General features: G+C 36.5%; 1 protein-coding gene across 2 annotated transcripts in view; it reads right to left on the bottom strand.

Moving 5' to 3' along the window:
- LOC134749594 (protein prickle-like) overlaps positions 1–24,780 on the bottom strand; it is a 518,207-nt gene that overhangs the window by 212,951 nt on the left and 280,476 nt on the right. The window contains exon 1 of one of the 2 annotated variants that reach the window (XM_063684598.1): positions 10,850–11,076. The exons of the other annotated variant lie outside the window; for it this stretch is intronic. The gene's annotated coding sequence lies outside the window, so the exon portion shown is untranslated. Of the gene's footprint in view, positions 1–10,849; positions 11,077–24,780 lie in introns of those variants that run through there. 2 annotated transcript variants of the gene reach the window in all.

Raw genomic sequence — 24,780 nt, 5'->3', positions numbered from 1 at the left:
ATGCTTGAGGTTCTGCGAGACGAGGAATGAACGGCCTTCTTCTGTTATATGTTAATTTTGATTTGTGTACTATGTGTGTGAAATGTCTATTGGTTTCACAGTGCTTTGGATCACTGTTATGCTGTGAAATGTAATGAATTAAAAAAAAAAAAAAACTTCCGTGAGACAGATAGGTACTTGGGTAAAATATAATTCTTAACTTAAAATATAAAAACCCCGATATACAACGGTGCCATTTAGTAAGATGACTCACATCTTAGAATCATGCCTGGTTTTTGATAAATCCTTAACTAAAAACCTTATATCAATTGCTAATTCGGTTCCGCATTGAAAATACTTCATTGCACACACAGCCTCTAATGAATGAAAATCATAGCTAGCGGAAGCTAGAGAGGAATACAAATACAACTAAAGGCTAAACGGGGTGAGGTTAGTAGTTAGTATGTGTTTTACACGTAAAATAGCGTCTAGGAGTGACCGTGTTTTCTTAACCGATCGTATGCCCTTGTCAAAAATTTGCTGAATTAACTTCGAAATTATTGTTATTTATTGTTTGTGGCACAAATTGGGAGACAGTAATACTATTTAATTGTAAATTACAGTCCAAATTGACTGGGACGTATAAGTACTAGGAAAGCTTAAATATTTCAAATTGCGGTGTCCACAACATTTAATCTATAACCAACATGCAGCATAGACTAAATGAAACGAACCTATAAGGCAATAAGGCTATATATATTCTATAGACGTACAAGGTCTGAAAAAAAACCTAGGTTCGTCTAAGGATGTGTGAAGTGTCGAATAGTTTTTTTATTAAAATAGCATTTTATTTTCTAAAAAGGATGAGAGTTTATCGCCGCTATACTTACTCAACCTCGTATCTGCAACACTCATTTGATGACAAAAACACCCGTATTCCGAATAAAAGAAAAGCGACATTTCCATCAAATGATTGTTGCAGATATGAGGTTGAGTAAGTATAGCGACGTTATGTTTTTGCTCAATAGAATCATAAATCTTTTGACATCTTGTAGAGTTGGCAGGTAAATTAGTTTTAACTTATCACCATACGAGTATTCAACTATACAAATATATTTATACTGGTATTTCTCAGACGGTAATAGACTATCTATACTTACCCAGTTCGTTTTTTAAGATTATCTCCGACAGTCACATCTCTGCATGACAATATTTTTTTTCCAAAATCTGACGGGCACATTTATACGTTTATTCCTAGCTTTTAGAAATACAGCAGAAAAAGGGTCGGATACTAAAAAAATAAGTATAAATTAATTGTGGTATTTTCTATAAGAAGGGACTTATTGTCGATGGCGCTTACGTCATTATTAACAATGCTCCGATATAAATACAATGTTGCGCGACGCTGTGCGGCGTAAGCGCTATCGACAATAAGGTCCCTTTTTATAGAAAATGCCCCAATTACTCAATAAACTGTCGAATAAAAATAAAAAAAAGCTAAAAAAGCTTATGAAAAGATAATAAAAATTCGTGGTTTAATCGTAAAAGTATGTAGCTTAAAATACTAAAAATATTAGTCAAATACATTTCGGAAAATTGGGTCCCTGTTTTGGTAATACACTCTCAGCACACACTCAGGCACAAATACTTGTAAAATCACGTTAGGGATAATAGGGATACACTAAACTCTTCGTACAGATGTGACGGACAAATCTATCAATGTGTCTTCCGAATATTGGTCCGTAGATCTGACGGACACCTACTAGGTGTTAGAAAAAAAGCATTAAGGCGGTTCCCTGGGCCAGAAGGCGAAAAATCTTCTTATATGATCATGTTTTTCTAAGAGGCGTTGATATTCGTAGACGTGGAAAAAATATATGTAGTTCTTGACTATATTATCTTTAATATCATAGCTTCCGATACACGAATTATGAGACTTCGCTCGATACAATTAATTCCCAAAGTAACCTCAAACTCGGACTTTTAATCAAACTTTACTTGGTTATTTATTATGTGATACTATAAACAAAAAAAGAAGAAAATACAATCTTAACTTAAATAGTAATTTCATAGCTTTCGAATTTCGATATTGTAAGGTAACGTTTTTAAAATAAATAAAATTCGATCAAATTTTAATTGACACTTAGCGCGCATGATCTTTTCCGTTCTGTCTTGCGAGATGTGGCTTCAACTAGGCTAAGTAGGGGCACCCGACTGGGCTAGGAAGCATTTATATAAGCAGTGCTTATTGCTTATCTCCGTGCGCGTAGCGGAACTATCCGAGAGACTGATGCTGCTGTCAGTTATTGATGGAAACCATTTAGCTTCGAGATAAGGGTGTAGGCGTGCGGATCGAGAAGGCGATATAGAAAGTCATTCTACAACTGTCTTTACGGTAAACTAAAGATATATTTAAATAATAACATGGGTTACATTTGGCGCGTTGTTTTATCAGCTACTATTAATGTTGACTCAGAAAAAAAAGTTGACTTGAACCAAGAAAAATATTCTTGAACGAAGAAAATTTGAAGGAAGACCGAAATTATCTTGAACCAAGCAAAAAGTTCTGGTCTAAGAAAAAAAATCTTGAGCCAAGAAAAAAATTCTCGAGCCAAGAACTTTTTTCTTGGTTCAAGATTATTTCAGTCTTCCTTCAAGAATTTTTTTCATGGTTAATGTCAACCTTTTTTTTGTGTACCTAACACGATAAAATGGGGCATTTTCTATGAAAATGGACCTTATTATCGATGGCGCTTACGCCGCACAGCGTCGCGCGGCATTGTATTTATATCGGAGCATCGTTTATAATGGCGTAAGCGCCATAGACAATAAGGTCCCTTTTTATAGGAAATGCCACAAATATCAAAACTGCAGAAATTGATTTATTGTATTCTATATCGGAATGGGGGCTTTAGTCCGTATGCAAGCCAGATGCGGGTTGCGGGAAAGCCTGCATACCTTTCGGTATTATTTTTATATTAAATTGGAGATCATTGTGGTTTTTCAATGTATCTAAAAACGTAATAACTGTATATAAAGCTAGTATGTAGTTACTCCCTTTTAGAGTGGGCAGCGATGGCCACTGTGGTTCTGCCTTCGCATAGAATAATGTATTAACTGTATATGGGGCATTTTCCATGAAAAGGGACCTTATTGTCAATGGCGCTTACGCCGCACAGCGTCGCGCAACATTGTATTTATATTGGAGCATCGTTAATAATGGCGTAAGCGCCATCGACAATAAGGTCCCTTTTTATAGAAAATACCACATATAAAGCTAGTATGTTGTTAAGTCGTTTTATAATCGGGTAGAGATGGTGCTGCTGAACACAATCTGCGCGGACGCACGTGACCTCATCTTCACTGATACAATATGACTACAAACAGTATTGTAACTGTAATTTATCCCTCTAAGGGCAACTCGCACCATCCAGGGTTAGCCACTGTACTGGTTACTCCGGGTTTAACCGGTTAACCCCGAGTTAGTGGCTCTGGCTAACCCTGGATGGCGCAAGTGGCCCTTAACTCCCTTAAGGGGTTGCAGGCTGATATAATAGGCTGGTTTTTGAGGGTTCTTTGAGGGTCTTCGCTATATGAGGTAAGTTTAAAGATGGCATGTACTGGGTCTAAATTATTTTATTTTTTGTGATTTAACAACCAAAGAATAGTAGTTTTCTCAATTAATATGAATTAAATACTATTAGTTTAGTAGTTTAAGACTTAGTTTAATTACTAGGTAACGCAACTCTGTTTAGATTTAAAATATTACTAGTTTACTACTGTTTATTTCACCTTCTTGTCCAGTCGAAGGCAAAAATATCGATCCAGACAAATGGCTCAAAAATATGTGAACTCGACTTTATTGTCTAAGGTGTAAGAACGTACACATATTTTTGAAACTTTGGGAATGTATATATATTTATGCCCTTGACTGTCCATAATCTAGCATAGAAATGACATCTCATCTTAATCGTTAGGTATATTTTAACCTAATGTTTAGTTATAATCCAGATCTGATCTGAACTGTAAGCTAACATTGTAATTCCTTTAAATCTCTATGACTTATTTTTAATTCAATTTAATTTAATTTTTAATTTGGTGAGCCACATAAATAAAATAAAACAAAAATAAATATACCAAATTATGAAGGATGATAAAACTCGGTATAAATTAAAATACTGTACCTTATATCGTAACTTCGCTTCCACTAATGCTCGTAATCAATGATAAGTTGTATTGTGGTTCTGTAATGGCATATAATGTAACCACTAGCTGTAAGGCTTCAAAATATGGGGCATTTTCTATGAAACGGGACCTTATTGTCGATGGCGCTTACGCCGCACAGCGTCGCGCGGCATTGTATTTATATCGGAGCATCGTTTATAATGGCGTAAGCGCCATCGACAATAAGGTCCCTTTTTATAGGAAATGCCACATATTACCACTGAGGATTACATTTCGTTCGAAAAAAGTTACAGTTCGCAGTTTAAAGCTGAAACGTTCATAAAGCGATTTAAAAAGGTTTACTAATAAAATAAGTTAAATAAGTCGTGGAAATCTGTGTTCGAATTCGTGAGCAATAAATACGGACCACTTTGTATTAAATTTCCATGCAAAGTGACCCACAGAAACCTCTATTGGTGAAGATTTATTTTATTTATTTTATTTTATTTATTAAGTACAGCCTCATCGTATGTATTACATATGTTGCAATAAAATTGTGTCAAAGTACTTTACCTGATACAGTACGAAAATTATGGAGTACATAGCGTTGACTAAAGGGGCCCACTGACTATCAGTCCGCCGGACGATATCGGCCTGTCAGTTAGAACAAAAATTTGACAGTTCCGAACAACTTGTTCTAACTGACAGGCCGATATCGTCCGGCGGTCTGATAGTCAGTGGGCCCCTTAAGTATAATAGGACTGGGAATGAGATCTTAAACTATACATAAAAAGAAACATTAAATTTTTAGAACAATTAACTAATATATACATTATTTAACATTGTTTAATTTTTTTCAAATCTGATACTGATGCTGATAAAATCCCTTTGTGTACACATCGACTTGAATGTCGAAATTAAGACTTCGTAGATCAAACTATAACTAAAATAAATGCAACGTTTTGTTTAAACGTAGTAGTGAACTAATACGGGGCATTTTCTATGAAAAGGGACCTTATTGTCGATGGCGCTTACGCCGCACAGCGTCGCGCGGCATTGTATTTATATCGGAGCATCGTTTATAATGGCGTCCAAGATATCACATCACATATCACTGCCGTGCGGACACGGACAATTCAAATCATAGAACAAAAGACACCAACGAAAACTACGGGTACGGGTACTTTCAGCGGGACTTACAATAAATAACCTAGAAGCCAAATCAAACATACATTTTGATATCTAAATGACGTCACTAGCTATCTTATACAAGACGCACGGCGAATGTTGATAACAAACAGACATCATTTTGATCTCAAAATGTAAGTTCGGATTGGCCTCCTAGATTCTTTGTTTTGGTTGACTCTTAGAGAAAGTATTTTATACAATAGTTAATTAGCACGAATTTAATTAGTTACGTAATAGGTAAGCTCTTTTAGTCAAGCTTATATAAAATAATATTTTATTTAGTTTACTAATAAAATAACAACAGTAAGCGCCACAGAATGATCAGTATCTCCCACTTTTACTAATCCAAAACCTTTCCATTTCAAAAAGACATATCTCAATATAAAAATGTTGACTCTTACACCGTTTCGTTTAAAAAAATAAAACAATGGCTCGATGAAGCGCTTTCAAAGTTTCTCCAGTTCTGCACAATGGTTTAGATAATCGGCGGTACAGTAACACTACGCAATGTTGTGATAGTGAAATGCCATTGGCACAGGGCGGACAGAAGTTTCCCTACTGCTGCCTTTTGTCCATTTTGGCGCCCCCTTGGATGGCGCCCGGGGCACTTGCCCCCCCCACCCCCCTTAGTTACGCCACTGGCCTTAATACTTAGTAGGTAGTAATAACTAACAAATTAGTAGTTTAACTCTGGTACAATACTTGCTAATAATAGTTATTTGTTATACAAGGGTGCAAAGTTGTATTTTACCCGCGAGTGTGGAATTGAAACACGAGCCAGCGAAAGGATTCTATAGTTGAACCACGAGCGAAGCGAGTGGTTCTTAAATAGAATCCTGAGCGTAGCGAGTGTTAAAATGTCAATTATGCATTTTAAAATTGCATCGACTTGTGCGTTCAGAATTATATTTAACATAATTATTAAAAAACAAACGTTTATTATGGAATTTTAAGGTTTATGATTTAAAATCATTAAATAAAGCTAAATCTGGTATTTTTTATTAGATTCTCAAACCATTTATTTAATGATAATTAATATCGAACGAACCATTATTATGAGCGTTTTACGTTTTGTTATCTGTCAACCTACATAAACACGCTCCATCCAAGGTCAAATTACTTTCCCCACTAGTGGATAAAATGCGTTTTTCCCCGCTTGTTTTAAAGGATAAAAGACGGCTTTCCGAGCTAGTGAGGGGAAAATTGTATTTTCAGTATATTTCCGCCTACTCACTAATAGTCTCTTAATTTTAACGACTACCAATAAAATTGAAAATATCACGTAAAGGCCCCCCCAGACAACCAATTATTAAACGAGGCCTACAAACACTTGCGTTTGTTTCTTATTGACCGCACCGATTTACGACGCCATTTTATCAACAAAACCTTCTCAAAAAACCACTTTAAAGGTTTACTAATACAGTTGAAATTCAAATGGCAAAGATGTATAATGAAAGGCAAATTTAATTGCATTCGCTATAATATCGTGCATTCTGTAGGCGTAGTAATAAATAAGACTAGTTACCATTACAAGATATTGAAGTTCTGTTTCGCTTACGTATTCATAGACTATACTCCTAAATTAAAAAGGTCTGCACAGCTCTACAAGTTGTATGGAAATTGAACGTTTTAAATTTAGTAGGGTAATAACTGTATCATTGTTAACATTCTTGCATAATAATTGGTTCATTAAGTTTGACATATTTATCAATATGATCCAGTTTTTGTTTAACATATTTATCAATATGATCCAGTTTTTGTTTAACATATTTATCAATATGATCCAGTTTTTATTTGCAATTTATTTATTGTAAGCTTAGTTAAGTAGTAATTAGTGTTAAATTGTGTAATTGTAGTTGTCTGTAAATGTTTCATGGGTCATCCTTGCCTGTTATTAAACGTTTTATTATTTATTATTTAACGGTTACATATGTAAGATAATCGTAGAATGAAGTTCGTACGTTTTCGAAGTTAGTTTTTTTGTTTGAGAGACAAATGTAGTATTTCTTTGATTTAACTTAAAAATACTAATATGTTACGACTTACTAGATTTTCTTTTGTTTTAGTTTTGACATCGTAAATAAAAAATAAATAATTCTTGTGTAAAATGGTAGTATTTTTACTTAGTACTTACCAAAATAGGCGCAATTTACTTCAAATTTATTGTGTGTGCTTTTGTGTGTGATTGATTCAAGTATCATAAAATATAGACGAAGATACCCATTAAAAAAACTTATGAACGTCCATTCTGTAGCAACGAAAACCAGTAAAAATCTATGTTAAATTTAAGGTCAAATGAAATTAATCGAGCTTACTAGATTGTCACGTTAAATATATGTGGCATTTCCTATAAAAAGGGACCTTGTTGTCGATGGCGCTTACGCCATTATAAACGATGCTCCGATATAAATACAATGCCGCGCGACGCTGTGCGGCGTAAGCGCCATCGACAATAAGGTCCCTTTTCATAGAAAATGCCCCATATTAGTGTCACGTGTGGGTTTAAAGTCGATCGATTTGTTTATCTATTAGTAAATGTATGTAGCTTAAATTAGTTATATTATTTTACGCCAGTGCGGTGCGGATTTTAAGACAGTAGTCTTATGTGGGCGTAAGTACCTTTAGATTAGCTTATTCACATCTTATGTAAAGTAACTAGCCCTATTATATGCTTGTCAAGCGTAATAACTGATATAGCGATATCGCTTTCTTTCAAGACTTAATTATAAACTGAAATAGATAATAAACACTAAAGAAAAAGTGACCAACGCTACCGGTCGCCGAGGCGGGAATCGGACCCGCGTCTTCAGCTTACGCGGGTAACGTCCTGACCACCAGGTGACCAGGTGGTATTTCACGGTGACAGGTGCGACAATTGTCGACATCACTGTTACTGACGTCACAGGCCTCCATAGGCTACGGTAACCGTAATCGGACAGATATACATATAAACCTACCTACTTCGACGGGATTTGAATAATAGGTAGAGAAGTAGAATTTAACTAACTTTCGGAGATTACCTTTTGTATTATTTGTGAGCTCCCGATATTTCGACGCAGTTACATGCAAATAATACAAAAGGTAACCACGGTCTATATTCCGGTCAATATAAGTCTATGTTTCGGAGAGCCTAGGTCTCCATTTGAAAATAAAATTTGCTTGAAAATGGAGACCTAGGCTCTCCGAAACATGTCGCGCGAGTGACTAAAAACACGTGAGTGAAACCGCTATGTTAGAGAAGTAGAATTATTGGAAATATGGATTCAACTTTTAAAAGCTACATTTTGTAGTCCTTTTTAATCCTGATTATTGCACAAAATTCTAAATCGTTTGTATAGGTACAGTCGCCATCAGATATATCGGAGCGGCCGGGGTGCTTACAAATATCTGAACACGCCTCTATTGTCAAGGCGTTAAGTGCGTGGATATTTTTGAGCACCTCGGCCGCTCCGATATATCTGATGGCGTTTGTACATAAATTAATAAAGAATTTATCCTAATTTAATTTATATATCTATAGATATTTTAATTAACCACAACACGGTTATGGTTCCGCTATCTTTGTTCGTTTTTTTGTCTCACACAAACGGTTGATTGCTACCTATAGAAAAAACTCACGGTCATCAATTTGTCAATAAGAATATGAATATGATAAGTACCTTGATATCTATAAAGGGGCCCACTGACTATCAGTCCGCCGGACGATATCGGCCTGTCAGTTAGAACAAAAAATGTACAGTTCCGAACAACCATAGAGTAACTTATACTAGATCGGTACTGTCATAGTAAATTTTGTAACCCCAGTAAACTCACTGCCATCTGTCGACACACTTTAAAACTAAAAATGAAGATTTATAAAAATACGATAAAATGTACTTAAATATCGATAAATGATTTTTTTTATTTGCATTAATTATTTTTTATGATTTTGACCCATGCTCTTTCACTGATATGCGTTAAAATTGTTAAATAACAAACGAAACCGTCAACGCCATCTATACGTCAGTAGGCCAAAGCTAGTAGCGCCCTCTGAACGAGGATCATATTTTCTTGATTTTCGAGGCACGTTTTTTCCTTAGACTGTATCCATCTATTACGGAGTTATATCTATCTTTGGAACAACTGACAGGCCGATATCGTCCGGCGGACTGATAGTGGGGTGGGCCCCTTTACTTTGGCTCTTTGGCTACAAAAAAATTTTTTGTGTGATTTTGGGCATTTTCTATGAAAAGGGACCTTACTGATGGCGCTTACGCCGCACAGCGTCGCGCGGCATTGTATTTATATCGGAGCATAGTTTATAATGGCGTAAGCGCCATCGACAACAAGCTCCCTTTTTATAGGAAATGCCACATTAATGTTGTTTATTCTTTTTCATAGAAACATTAATGATGACAATGCCACACTACCATTGGAAATGCCATGCAGAGTTTGGTTGGTCTGACTCTAATTCTAAGTTACTTCTGAACGTGGAGAAGTTCCCTAATAATTCTATCAAATTCATATCAAAATCGATTCTTCTAAAATAGATGATGCTTATTGACTGACTATGACATGACACTTGTCAAATCATCAATCGTTTTGGTAAATAATTAGTTGTGTTGCATGTTTATATTAGGTACAGTCAAGTGTAAAAATATGGGTGCACACTGCACACATCATACTTAAAAATATGTCCCATAGCTCAATCTACATATAATTTCAATCTCAATCTCAATCTTAATCTGCATGTCTAACCTGTATATATATTTTTTAATGTACCTAGGCCAAGAAATGCCTGCAACGAGTTTGATAACACACGCAGTGTAAGTGTTATTCTAAACGTCAAACTTCTATGAAATTATGACGTACAATTAACACTTGCACTGCGTATGCTATCAAAATCGTTGTAGACTTGTCTTGATCTAACTCTATGATGTCAGGGGAATGGGACATATGTGCCAATTTCAACGAAAATGGTACTTATTGTCGCTTGTCAGTAAGGCGCTATTTCCATATAGCTTCAATTAGAAATCAACCTTATCGACAAGCGACAATGTGGTACCTTTTGGTTGAAAACGTCACATATAACAATATATTTTTAAGTAAGTTATATGCACCTATATTTACACTTGACTGAACCTATGTTTTCAAGTATACAACATTTAAATAAAATACTGATTTAAACTTTCACGATTTTTACACATTATTATTCACAACGACGGGACTTAATCGCGTAAAATGAAACTTATTTTACACGATTAAGTCCCGTCGTTGTGAATAATAATGATTTAAATAAAATGTTTTTATTAATAATCTCATTGACGGTAAAGTATTAATAGATTCACCTAAAAATTAAAAAAAAATGTATTTATTTAGAATTTTTTAGAGGTGTTTCATTTAAAACATCTATTTTTACTTAATATCTACTTCTACACTATTTTCAATTCTTCTAACGTCTACTTATTTTAGCGTAAGTTATCCATACACAGTTAAAACTTTTTGCAATCTCATCAAAACCCAAACATGTGTACCAAACCTCACTTATCCAAAATATCCAATCACTGTAATCCAAATGTCACAATCACATCCCTACACAAAAATACTGGCAAGTAAAATAACTAAAAAAACACGCGCAAAATTCGTTCGAATTTCAAAACGCGCATCACCGGAGCGTGCGTACGCGCTACTGAAGTCAGCCAACCGCACAACGCGACGCGCGAGACGGAAGATGGAAAGTTAAGTGTGTTAAAGAGAGACCGATGACAGGGTTGCGTTCTGAAATTTCGCTACCACATTTAATTGAAACGGGTTATTGAATTGACTCTAATATTGTCGTAAATCTGTTGATTAATTTGGATAGAAAGTTGATTATACTGTCACATTTTATGGCGTCGCATGGGTATAAACTTCGTAGAATATAGTGTACATCGTAAATATGACTGAGGGCAATGAAAGCAGGCTCAGCTCAACCCTATTCAACATGTTTTAATGTTGGTTAGTTACATTACATGGCCGGTTTTATGACATCTCAATAATTCTGTCTACTAAATCTACCGGAATGTGACTTCATATGAATTCAGAGGATATGACGAAACGGAGACGCCTTGCCTGAATTTTTCTGTACAAAAAAGTCTGCCGATTTTGCCAGAGGAACGTCAAATGTATACGTAACGTAAAAATAGCCATGTCATATAAACGTCAGTCCATACATTGTGTATGACCATTGGCAGACTATTTTCGAGGGGAACGCATGTTAATGGCTACTCCGCAGCTCCGTTTGGTTATATCCTCTAAGGAATTTAGTTTAAATTTTAAATGGATATACCACTTGGATACTACACAATGGATAGACAGACAGACGGACAGAGGAGTCTTAGTAATAGGGTCCCGTTTTTACCCTTTGGGTACGGAACCCTAAAAACTAACGAAATCTACATTGACATAGACACAGATTAATTCGTATGTAAATAAAAATAATTATCCTTATCACTACTCATGCCTACTCAATTCCATTACAAATACAAGAAAAATCTTATATTTTTTCCAATTAACAGCCATTTTACTTTTTAGGGTTCCGTACCCAAAGGGTAGAATAGAATAGAATAGAATTCAAAAACGTGACCCTATTATTAGTAATCCGCTGTCCGTCTGTCCGTCTGACCGTCTGTCCGTCTGTCCGTCTGTCCGTCTGTCCGTCTGTCCGTCTGTCTGTCACCAGGCTGTATCTCATGAACCGTGACTAGCTATCAATTGAAATTTTCACAGATGATGTATTTCTGTTGCCGCACAAAACAAATACTAAAAAGTACGGAACCCTCGGTGCGCACTTAGGCGGTTTTTTTTTTCATCCAACGATAACCGATCAACATAACGCCAAAGGCGACTTTAACTCGTGTAATCACTTTAATTACTTGAAAGCTCACAGGAAATCGACCAATTAAGTATATCTGGTGCCTATTCTGTTTTTAAATATTGATATGGTTTTCTCATTTCATCTCAAAAGCTCTGGTGAATCTAGTCGCTTTTCGGTGAAGGAAAACATCGTGAAACCTAATAGCTCAACTAGGTATTGCTGCCTAAGGGCATCATTCTACATGGCTCCAGTTCCTAAATATTACTAACCCCCAAGTCGATTTCTAGTTACCGCAATATAATGAATTTATATGTATAATACGTGTACCTTTGCTGTAATATACAAGTATTTATATTTCATATTTACTATTGACAAATGTTTATTTATTTATTATTAACTGACACAAGTCGCGCAGTATGCCCACAGATTAATAAATAGTTACTACGTAACAGATACATCATTCCCATACAAAAGCGAAAATACCTACGCTATAATAGCCTACAGAATCTTAATAATAATACCTGCTGCTCAGGACGAGAAGAAATGTACCATAAGTACGCGCACAAAGAGTCGAGACTGCCTTGCTCGCCGTGCGAGCCACGTGCCAACGCGTCATCGTAAGAATGCGCTAGGGTTGTACTGTTACTTATGTTATTATTGTAAATGTTGCGAATCAACCATATTTTTTATTAGTCAATCAAATATTTAAAAACAACAATTATATTACCTGACTCAAAAAACTCCTTCATTTACGATTTACCTACTTATGTTCAAAGAAATAAATGGTGACAAAATTCATAAAGATAGATTTAAAATACTACTCGGTAAATACGACAATTTTTTTCTTTGTTTTTTGACTTTTACACCCATCTACTGCACAATAATTACGTGGTTTCGGCATTTCGAAGCGTAGGCGCGGGAAACGTGCGGTGCGAGCGCTCAGGCGGGCGTTCGGCGGCCCTCTGTCGGTTCTATCGTCGACGATACGCCAAGCGGTAGGCATATAGCGCGTGGTTTCAAGCGAGTGAAGGAGGCCTGGTATGCCGTTCCGCACACCTCCTCTCCTCCTGGCTCCACAGAAAACCAGCGCCGTTGACAACGCTTAGTCGTGCCAACTGCATTGCTGAGTGGAGACCATTTCAGCCTCACATTCTTATCTGTTAGTTTTGTATTTTTCACCTTTGTTTTTTTCTTTCTTGTTGTTGTTAATGTATCTTTGTAATGTAATAATGATGTGATGCCTGAATAAATATTATTCTATTCTAAACCGGATTAATCCCAATAAGGCCTAGTTTCCCCTCTGGGTTGGAAGACTTGGAAGGTCAGATGGCAGTCGCTTTCATAAAAACTGGTGCCTACGCCAATTCTTGGGATTAGTTGCCAAGCGGGCCTCAGGCTCCCATGAGCCGTGGCAAAATGCCGGGACAACGCGAGGAAGATGATGAAGATGATGATGATATGGTTTTCATCTTATAGATACGACCTTGACCGTGAGCACCAATCAACGTTAACGGCTGACGCTGATTGGTGCTGACGAAATGCAACCAGAGTACCTAGCCAAGATGTCAATCGTACATCGACAAACGCCGATCGAAAATAACAAATAACGTGTCGGGATGACTGATGCAACGAGGTCACCTGAAACACGACTCAAAACCACATCAAATTTTTATAAAAGAATCAGCCTTAGCTTTCTAGCTTGGAATGGTGATAATTAATTTAGTTATCTTGGGAGATAAGCTGACCGCCTTTGGGTCTGGTTTGGGAGCGACAAACACCGATTTTGCATTAAATTGTGACCTATAAATGAGGTTGTATGTATGTCAGGATCATTGTTGATGCTCGTAAAAGTTCTTCAGTGATGATCGGTCACGTAGAAGGGAAGAGAGGTAGAGGAAGAGCGCCTACTCGGTGGATAGACACAGTAAAGGCATGCAGTACCCAAGGCCTGCAAGGCGCAGGATAGGAGAGCGTGGAAGAAAGTGGTGCTAAGCGTCTGTGGTCAACACGACCCTCAGCAATGAGGATATGACTGGAAAGAAGAAGAAGAATTTAAGGCCGTTCCATCGGTTTGCCGCTGTCTCTCATTTCGCAAGAAAGAACGGGAAAGATCATGCGCGTCAAGTGTCAAATTTGATCGAATTTTGTAGATAAAAACGTTACCCTACAATATCGTAATTCGAAAGCTATGAAATTACTATTTAAGTTAAGATTGTTTTTTCTTCTTTTTTTGTTTCATAGTATCACATAATAAATAACCGAGTAAAGTTAGATTAAAAGTCCGAGTTAGAGGTAACTTTGGGAATTAATTGTATCGAGCGAAGTCTCATAATTCGTGTATCGGAAGATATGATATTAAAGATAATATAGTCAAGAACTACATATATTTTTTCCACGTCTACGAATATCAACGCCTCTTAGAAAAACAGGATCATATAAGGAGATTTATCGCCTTCTGTCTCAGGGAACCGCCTTAACTTTATAATGTTTTGTATGTATCAAATCAAATCTTGCAAGTTATTTAGATCCACTTCCCGTTATTCGATTGAGCTGAAACTTCACATACATATGTAAGATAAGATAAGATTCATTTATTGCATAAGTTGGGCGACAAAGCAATATTATGGTACCATTGAGCTGATCTGAAGATGGACACAGCGCATCCCCAGTAGCATTTATACGTCATTATGACGTCAGCAACGTCATTATGACGTAATAATGCCGTCATTATGACGTCGCTGACGTCATTTTGCTACCTGGGATACTTATTGTGTTTGGGGTTGTAAAAATTGTCTCGATGAGTACCTATTAGCCTGTTGAAAGAAAAGTTTTTACAAAGTAAAGCATGAAATATGTTTTGTCCATACATTTAAGATGGGCTCTCAGTGATGACGTCACGTTCACTTATCGTTTTGTTAGGAGCGTTTCTCAAGTACGACTGTCGGACCTTTGACTATTATTTCTGACCTTTGTATTGCTTTAATCATTAATGCAATGGGTCCCATATAGACATTTGTTCCCAAAAACAAACCTGATCGATTAATACCATTAATAAAAATTTGTCATCTAGCCTATTAAAGTATAAAGAGATAATGTTTTAAAAACTCGTTATTTATATTAATTCACACACATTATTATTCAATTACTCACAATTGATACAAACATACTGCGTACCGATACCGACACAAATAAGTACCTAGATACTTATAGGAATAACTAGAACCTCCTTTTTTATGTCGGTTGATAATGTTACAAATGTATACGTTCGAAAAAAGGTGGTTTACAAGATCACTCAACTGTCTGTCTGTCCGTCTGTCAGCCGGCAAGTCCGTACTTAGCAAAAAGTTGAGGATCTAAAATTCGATAAGCTTGTGGCTTTAGTTTTTACTTAAATGTTCTATGAAGGTTTTCTAGATTTGAAATACCTAGCTATATATGCCCCTTCGTCTGACTTTTTCTATTATTTGATATTGTAATAGCTAGGAGCAAAAAGTAAGTATCATACAAATACTTAAAAGCTAACTTTTATAATACCTAATTAAAAAAGCTTTAGTTAATAGTATGATAAAATTTCATAAACATCCATACTAATATAAATGCAAAAGTCACATAAAGGGGCCCAACTGACTATCAAGTCGCCGGACGATTTCGGCCTGTCAGTTAGAACAAAAATTTGACAGTTCCGATTGAGTCCCGGGGAAGGACATAGGATAGTTTTTATGTCGGAAGTCATCCCTAAAGAAGGTGAAAATAGGGTTGGAAATGAGAAAATTAATGAATTGCCTGTTAATTGGTGTAAACAATTAAGCATATTATGCTCGAAATTATTGCCATTAGATTTTATTCCGGCGCTGTACTTGCTCTAACTGCTAGAACTAATTCCACGCAAAGTCGCGGGCAAAAGCTAGTGTTTTACAAAAATATCACGACGAGAAGTGGTCACGTGACGTCGTCCTTTCGTCTTAAGAGCGTGCAAACACAAGATAATGAAGCCACATTCTGGAAGCGGGATCCCGGCAGTTGACTGGAGGAAGTCACACAATTACCCCCGGAGTATCATTTGCTACCAGCAATCAGTGTAATGGTCGCCGATGACGTGCGCGGCGTTACCAGTGGAATACGAAAATTGTTAGAGTCTGACCGGTTAATTCGTTTACCTGTCTTTTAGGAAACTAAATATTTTCTTTTATGCTGTTTAGTACAGCTTTGATGTCTACCGTTCTCCAATTCTCCCTCAATTGCTCAAAGGTTAAATGGAAGAGATCCCTGAAAGGGATAAGTTCGCCTTTGTACAAATGATGCGTTTTACTCTTGTTTTATGTTTCTTTTTGTACAATAAAGAGTTTTACTACTTTACTACTACTCAATTCGAACAACGTGATAATTACTACATACGAGAACAATACGAGATCTAATAGATACGTTATAGTTTAGTTCTCAACTAGTTATCTTTTGCAGTTCGATTCGAGAAACAAATTGTTATTTTCACGCTACAATTATTGTGACATTTTGGGATATCCATTAGATATCCATTGGATGTCTAAGTAATATCTTAAGCAAATCTTAAGGGGCCCACTGACTATCAGTCCGCCGGACGATATCGGCCTGTCAGTTAGAACAAAAATTTGACAGTTCCGAACAACAGACAGGCCGATATCGTCCGGCGGACTGATAGTCAGTGGGCCCCTTTAAAGAGATCGATCAAGAGGACATTCGGAATCGCGGAAATATCAAATTTGACATGACTTTCTTCAATATCTCGTTATCGTTTCTGTTTCATATCTAGCGGATATCTAGCTGATATCTAAATCATTGTTCGAATTGGCCCGTGAGGGTGTCCGCTGGCTGGTGCGGGTGCCATTGTAGATCAGCTCAGTTTGTAGAGCGGTAGTGCAATTTTTTTTTATAAAAAACGGGACTTAATCGAGTATAATCTTATTTTATACTCTGAGGTTCTACCGCGAAAAACGAAAATTGATATTATTTCTTTATCTGCCTCTCTATCACTCGAATAAGCAAAGCAAGAGCGATAGAGAGGCAGATAACGAAATTTATATTTTCGCTTTTCGCGGTAGGCTCTGAACAGAAACAGCTTATATGAAACAGCAACAGCACAGCTTATTTAAAAGCAATGCTTATTTTCTCACAAAAAAACTACTACTATATTTTAAAAGATATTTATCTACAAAACAAATTTACAAAAACAAGCCGCCAATGTTTCTTAAGGCGCCATCTACAACAAACATTCACAAAAACTATGTAGTATTTCATAAATATATATTAAACAGGCGAGAAAAAAGTGACTAACACAAAGTAACGCAACCATCCTCCATAGCAAATCGCGTCCACAAAAACGACCTTATGCGTTTGTAACAAGGCCTACTTTTTGCTGCCACCTGTTGGTTCCGATTCCACGCTGTGCCCAGAACCGGTCAACTTAAATTATACTTTATTGTAATATGTTAAAGTATGGTTTAGAATGACAGGGTTTTGAACGGGATGATTGAAGCTCTTTGACAGGTGGTTGGATCAGTGTTGACAGCGTGCTTTACAAATTTAAACTCTATTGATATATAAATAAAAGTTTTTTGACAGAATTTTAAGGTTAAGGTCGACCGCCAAGGAATGTAAAGAATAGAAAATTTTAATTACCTTTTGAATGAAACTATCGGATTGAAATTACCATTGAGAATCATTACGACGACCGGTCTGGCCTAGTGGGTAGTGACCCTGTCTGTGAAGCCGATGGTCCTGGGTTCGAATCCCGGTAAGGGCATTTATTTGTGTGATGAGCACAGATATCTGTTCCTGAGTCATGGGTGTTTTCTATGTATTTAAGTATTTATATATTATATTTATCGTTGTCTGAGTACCCACAACACAAGCCTCCTTGGGCTTACCGTGGGACTTAGTCAATCTGTGTAAGAATGTCCTATAATATTTATTTATTTATTTATTAGAGACGATAATATTTATTAATTTCTTATTTTAAGTGCAATGTGATACTAGTTATTTGTTTTACAAGGGAGCAGAGATGTAACTCCCTTCTTCTTCAGTTACCTTACCACCAAACTATAACTGAGCCGAAAACGGCCAAAATTCATATACTTAGTGAATAATTTTATTATTATTATTATTTTATTACACCGGTATTCCATGGAATGCCGAGAAAAACCAAGAACCATAAATAATAATTATTATTATTTTCAAAAAAGTATGGTACATTTTAAACTTATACTAGGTTCGCCAAACATACATTTGGTAGTAGTAGTAGTAAAACTCTATTGTACAAAAATAAACATAAAACACGAGAAAAACGCATCATTTGTACAAAGGCGAACTTATCCCTTAAGGGATCTCTTCCAGTTAACCTTTGAGCAATTGAGGGAGAGTTGGAGAACGGTAGACATCAAAGCCAAACACACATTTAACGGCGAAATGATGCACTCATTTTCAACGTTACTACCTTAACGTAAGTAAATTATTAGACGCATATGAAAATCGAAATATCGTTTTTCACAATAGGCCCTCTAGCTTTTTTTATGGATATCGGTCAAAATGACGTTTTTGGTTGAAGAAATGTGTAAAATCAGAATATGCCTCCAGATATGAAAAACGATTGTAAGAACATCAACTTCACAACGACGACGAATGGCTGACTGTCACAATGGACCATAAAACATAGAACACAGCAAATCTATTGCTAGTTTAGTGCGGAACTGAAGAAATTGAGCAAGGCATTCCAGAGGATCTGGATTTGGAGAAAATTGCTGATAGAGTTGATGAAAAAAAAGATACAAAAGGTACTGTGAATCAAATAAGGAAGCCCTTTTTATGATATTAGGAGGCAGACGAGCAGACGAATCGCATGAGTGGTGGGGGAACTGTCAGAACGGGATTTAAATAAATAAATAAAAAGCTTTTATTTCAGGCATTTACCCATATTGCGTACAAAATTAAATACTACTTAAAAACTAATTGGCACTGTAAAGGGGTGCCAGTCATGTTAAAAATAAATCTAAATCTAGTTCAGTCATTATCTGTTCTGATCCATGTGAACAGAAATCCAGCGCTTAAACACCGGACTCCTTATATCGTCAGAAACAGCCACAAGTATTTTGTTGTCGGAACAACGCAGTCTCCTCCAGAACGAGGCAACGCTGGATCTAATGTATGATATGATATGTATTTTTCAGTAGTAGCAGTCTTTGATAATTTGAGTTGCTGACGAACGTTTACTTCCGTCCCTCAATTGGAATGAGGCTGCGCAGCAATGCTTTAGCGACCAGAATGTAACCTTTAGCCACGTCCAGCGGTCTAGGAGCCATAAAAGAGGCCGTTATAACACTTTGCGACCGCACTGTACCGTAACCATTGTCTGACCGCTAGTGAATTATGAGTATATTAGATTTTAGAACAATAAAGATAGGCATTTCTTCTCGGCAGGACGGAGATGCTTAGGAATAAAGGTCCTTCGCACAAGACGGTGATTTTTTTCATTTTTAGGGTTCCGTACCCAAAGGGTAAAAACGGGACCCTATTACTAAGACTCCGCTGTCCGTCTGTCCGTCCGTCCGTCCGTCCGTCTGTCTGTCTGTCACCAGGCTGTATCTCAGAAATTTTCACAGAATACAGATGATGTATTTCTGTTGCCGCTATAACAACAAATACTAAAAACAGAATAATATAAATATTTAAATGGGGCTCCCATACAACAAACGTGATTTTTTTGCTGTTTTTTTCCGTAATGGTACGGAACCCTTCGTGCGCGAGTCCAACTCGCACTTGGCCGGTTTTATTTTTATTTTTGTGTTATTTTTAAGCATTGTAGTATAATATGAATGTTCTCAAATGATTTTTACGCCTACCTTACCATATAACTACCACGATACAGGCGCTTTTTAAACGACATTGTTGCTTTGGCACGCGCTCAGACACGGTAGCCCATCGCTCGCATAAAAGAAACAATGGCTTTGTTTAACAGATTATGGTCTTAGGCTTAAAAATCATTTGAGAATACAGTATTTGCAGAAGTTAGAATGGAGATGGATATGATTTTAAGAGTGTCACATTGTTTGTATGTTTTCTACTTACAAATAATGTTTAAATGATTTGTGATTTAGGAAATATCAACACATAAAGAAATGTATAATTATCGTTTCTACTTAAAAATATATTCTTAAGAAAAATATATAGGTATAAAATATAATAAACACATTTTTTGTTATCTTATTCAACCTAAAGAAAATAATGGTTAATTAACATAATTACCTACCTTACTAAAATGACATTTCTTCAACAAAAAACGTCACTTTTGAACCAGATCTAATAACGATATCGGCCTGTCAGTTAGAACAAAAATTGGACAGTTCTGAACAACTGACGGACCGATATCGTCCGGCGGACTGGTAATGGGTGGGCCCCTTTAGTTATTAGATCTGGTTCAAAAGTGACGTTTTTGGTTGAAGAAATGTCACTTTTGACACTGACAGGTCAGTATCACATCGGAAACAGATCGAATAACTAAAACTCGAATTGGGCGGTTTAAAAGGTTGCCTATTCATGTCTCGACATGACACGCTATGCACTCACCCATGACCTACCCCACACAATGTACCCGACTGTACCACAAGCAAAGACAAAGACCCAGGAACTAGAAACCGGTTACAACTTGTTACAAAAAAGATAAATTTCCTACTTAATTTTTTACAACACCCTCAGGTTAGGGAGCTATTAGAAGCTCGGAACACTCCACAACCACTTACCCTAAATCTTCTGTCGTTTAAAAATGAACTCTAAAGCGTCGCGATAAGGTTGTTTTTCAAATGTAGTAAAAGTTAGGGTAAAGGTACCGATTAGGATAATTGCGTCCATTTTATGGCGCCGACGGTCGAGGCATGTTTTCGGTTGTTTTTGATAAAGTTACCGATAACATTGGTGTTTTATTCTATCAATAAAATAAATTAGTATTAAAGGGCTTTGAAGGGCCGCATACGGCATTTATGATAGGGATGTATCAGATGTACATACTTTGAGTTATTTAATTTTGAATATTTAAATTAAATTCCTGTAAGTTTTAATAATATGATAGGCATTGTTATTCTCTCGCATGAGTAGCTTAAGTAGTTTAATATACCGCGAAAATCAACGCGTTAAATACATTTCATTCCGCTTACGTAAGCACATCGTATATGTCCACGCATGTAGGGGTGGACGAGAAGATCTTGGGGTCGTGGATGAGGTGAGTTAAATGACACTCGTAGTCCAGTACATGCACGTATAATAAATTGGTGATACAGAGGTGGTATAATATCACGGTAAGCGGACGGGCTCGACCGTCCGTCGCAAGATTGCTGAGAAAATCGCCGATGCCGGCCCCGCTGCCCCGCGCCCCGCACCATGCATTGCGTCGGCGACGGCTCCCGAAGATGCCCGAACAAAGACGAGGCGTTAACAGTATATATATTATCTGTTGTGACCTGGGTTCCGGCAGAAAATCAGTGCTTTGCTCCAAAGAGCGAAGCGTATCACTGAGCCGTGACCCTTTTGTCCTGCTGCAACGCACACAGTTTGCACATAATTTTACACCATTTCTGTTTCATTTTTATTAGGGTATTTTCGTTATAATTTTATTTCTTTCTTAGTGTAAGTAGTAATTAGTATTTTTTTCTTCTTCTGATGTGTTTGTAAATTAATATTGTGTGTAATTGCAGCTGTACAAATAAATCATTTATCTATCTATCTAAATTTAAGTCATGCCTGTTGTTGAACTTCTGCGTATAATTTTAAGTTGTATTCTTATGAGTCTTTATGTTCTGCTGATAAATATAAGTACCTACTGTACTTTACACTAAAAAAGGTAAGATCTCTCAAAACACATACTCGTAGTCTACCTATTTACTGCATTCTCAATGGGGTTGGCCGGTGGAAGTATTTAGCAGATGGCGCCAGCATAGCTTGCCCTGTCAATCCCTAGAATTGTGTCAATTTTTTGTTTTTTTAATGCCCTGGATGCCAGCCCTTTAAGCCGAATTCCATAGAAAACGGGGCAAGCTATGATGACGCCATCTATGCAAACCTTTGACAGTTGCCAACACCATTCAAAAATTTACGTAGTAGACAAACCTGTACGGCTACCACCAGTACCCGTACCATGAGTCTCTGACAGTGTCAAAACTGACATATCTCTGACGTCTACGTAATTTACTTTATATACATCTCGCTCGCACTAATATGTCAGTACGAGCGAGATAGGGCGTTTATGTCAGTACCAAACTGATGGTAGCCGTACAGTTTGACACTGACATAACGCTTACGTCTGCGTAACTTACTTTGCGCACACTAATAAGGCAGTCGTGGCAACTAGTGGTAAGGCTACTTTATAACATATTCATGCGTGTTTGTTAAAAACAAACTAGTTACATAGTGTGTATTTTATCTACAATGTTTTTAGGGTTCCGTACCTCAAAAGGAAAAAACGGAACCCTTATAGGATCACTCGTGCGTCTGTCTGTCTGTCCGTCTGTCACGGCCTATTTTCTCCGAAACTACTGGACCAATTAAGTTGAAATTTGGTATACATATGTAACATTGTGACCCAAAGATGAACATGTAACGTAAACAAATTAGTTTTAAACGTGGGGGCCACTTTTGGGGCGTAAATGAGAAAATTAGAAAAATAAAGTTTTTAAAACTATGTCATATGAAAGAGCTCATTGTAGGAAACTCAAATATATTTTTTTTATAATTTTAGGAGAAACTACTGGGTCTAAAATTAAAAAAAAAACTAAATAGATCTTTACCTATAGATTACAGGAAAACCTATTAGAAATGTGCAGTCAAGCGTGAGTCGGACTTAATTACTTAGTTTTTGATCCGATCCCTTCGGGTTTTTACATACATTAAAATACATTGTTTAAATCGTGTAATGTACGGAACCCTTGGAACGCGAGTCCGACTCGCACTTAGCCGGTTTTTTTATTGTATACCTACTCGCCTCGAGGTTTGAACTTGAGTGATACCTTAATAACTACCTACGTTTGATGTAATTGCAGCACCATACATAGCTCAGGGCATCGCAGTTTCTTGTAAACGTATATTAATTACATAGGATCTGGAATTTCAACTTTTTTGGACCTATTTAAATAAATAAAAACTATTTGTTACGTCGAGGTCGTGGTCGGTTGTAACCCTTATATAATAACGATATTTTTTTTGAAACTATGAACGATGAAAGATAACGTTACGAGAAAACAATACTGAGGTAATTCAAAATATTTATCAGTACGGTTTTTACTCACTATTATTTTTAGTCGCTTTTCGCAGTGCACGACGTACAACCGCCGCGGACACTCGTGCCTGAGAATGGATTCCCAAAGAATCCGAAACATGTCGCCAAAAGCGACTAAAAATAATAGTGAGTAAAAACCGTACTGATAAATATTTTGAATTATGTCTCACGATAGTTTAAGTGCGACTTAGGTAATTGAAATAAGGCTAGCTTTCCTCTAAGTTAGACGACAAAATGGCAGACGCTTTTCTAAATTAATTGTTTTTCTCTAAATATTTATAAAATATTTCAAAAACAATGAATTTAAAAAGTTACAATCGATGTATGATTTAATTTTTTTTTATTGGGTGTTGAGTTTAGTAAAACTAGTAGTAGTAGTAGTAAAACTAATCCGCCAAACCCTACCATGTTGATGTTGATATAAGAATATAAAGCACATATATATATAGGTACTTCAAAATATAAAATTACTGGTATACACATATCAGGCACGAAGACTTCTAAAGATTGATTTAAACTTTCACGGTTTTTACTCATTATTATTAAATTAAAACTAAAAACTAAAATAAAAAATAAAACTAAACTTAAAAACTACTACACTTTACACTTTACTTTTTGTAAATTTAAAACTTATTTTACGCGGTATTCAGATTCCCTACTCTCTCCAGGTAAAGAATCTCGGTGTCATGATGGACCAGAGTCTCTCTTGGGTACCTCAGGTGAATGAGGTTAGCAGGAAAATGTTTGCTGCAACTGCATCACTCCGCAGACTCCGTAATTTCTTGCCTTACGCCACTAAGATTGCGCTAGCTCAATCCCTCTTATTGCCCATATTAGATTATGCCGACATTTGCTATCTGGACCTTACGGAGGACCAGCTGAATAAGCTCGAGCGCCTCCAGAATCTCGGTATAAGGTTTATATTTGGTCTGCGCAAATTTGACCATGTGTCACAGTTCCGTTCTCAGCTCAAGTGGCTTCCTATTCGTCTTCGCCGTGACTCTCATGTTCTCGCCCTTCTCTATGGCATTCTCTTTAACCCCGCTACACCACCTTATCTCAAAGAGCGTTTCAAGTATCTCTCTTCTATCAGATGTTCTCAGACTCATATTCTTGCTTCTCCCTCATCTACTTCTAAATTTTATAATAGCTCTTTTACCTTCCGGGCTGTTCGGCTGTGGAATGCTTTACCAGTAGAATTAAGATTAGCTAAATCTCTCCCCATATTCAAAAATCAGCTAAAACTATACTTTCTATCTCTGCCTTAAGTTGCCATTTTATATATTGTATATATGCTTGTATAAATATATATTATATATATATA

This window comes from Cydia strobilella, chromosome 18 (genome assembly GCF_947568885.1).
Source record: "Cydia strobilella chromosome 18, ilCydStro3.1, whole genome shotgun sequence".
Classification (NCBI taxonomy): domain Eukaryota; kingdom Metazoa; phylum Arthropoda; class Insecta; order Lepidoptera; family Tortricidae; genus Cydia; species Cydia strobilella.
The sequence above is the reverse complement of the archived record's forward strand: the minus strand, read 5'-3'. Positions and strand labels throughout refer to the sequence as shown.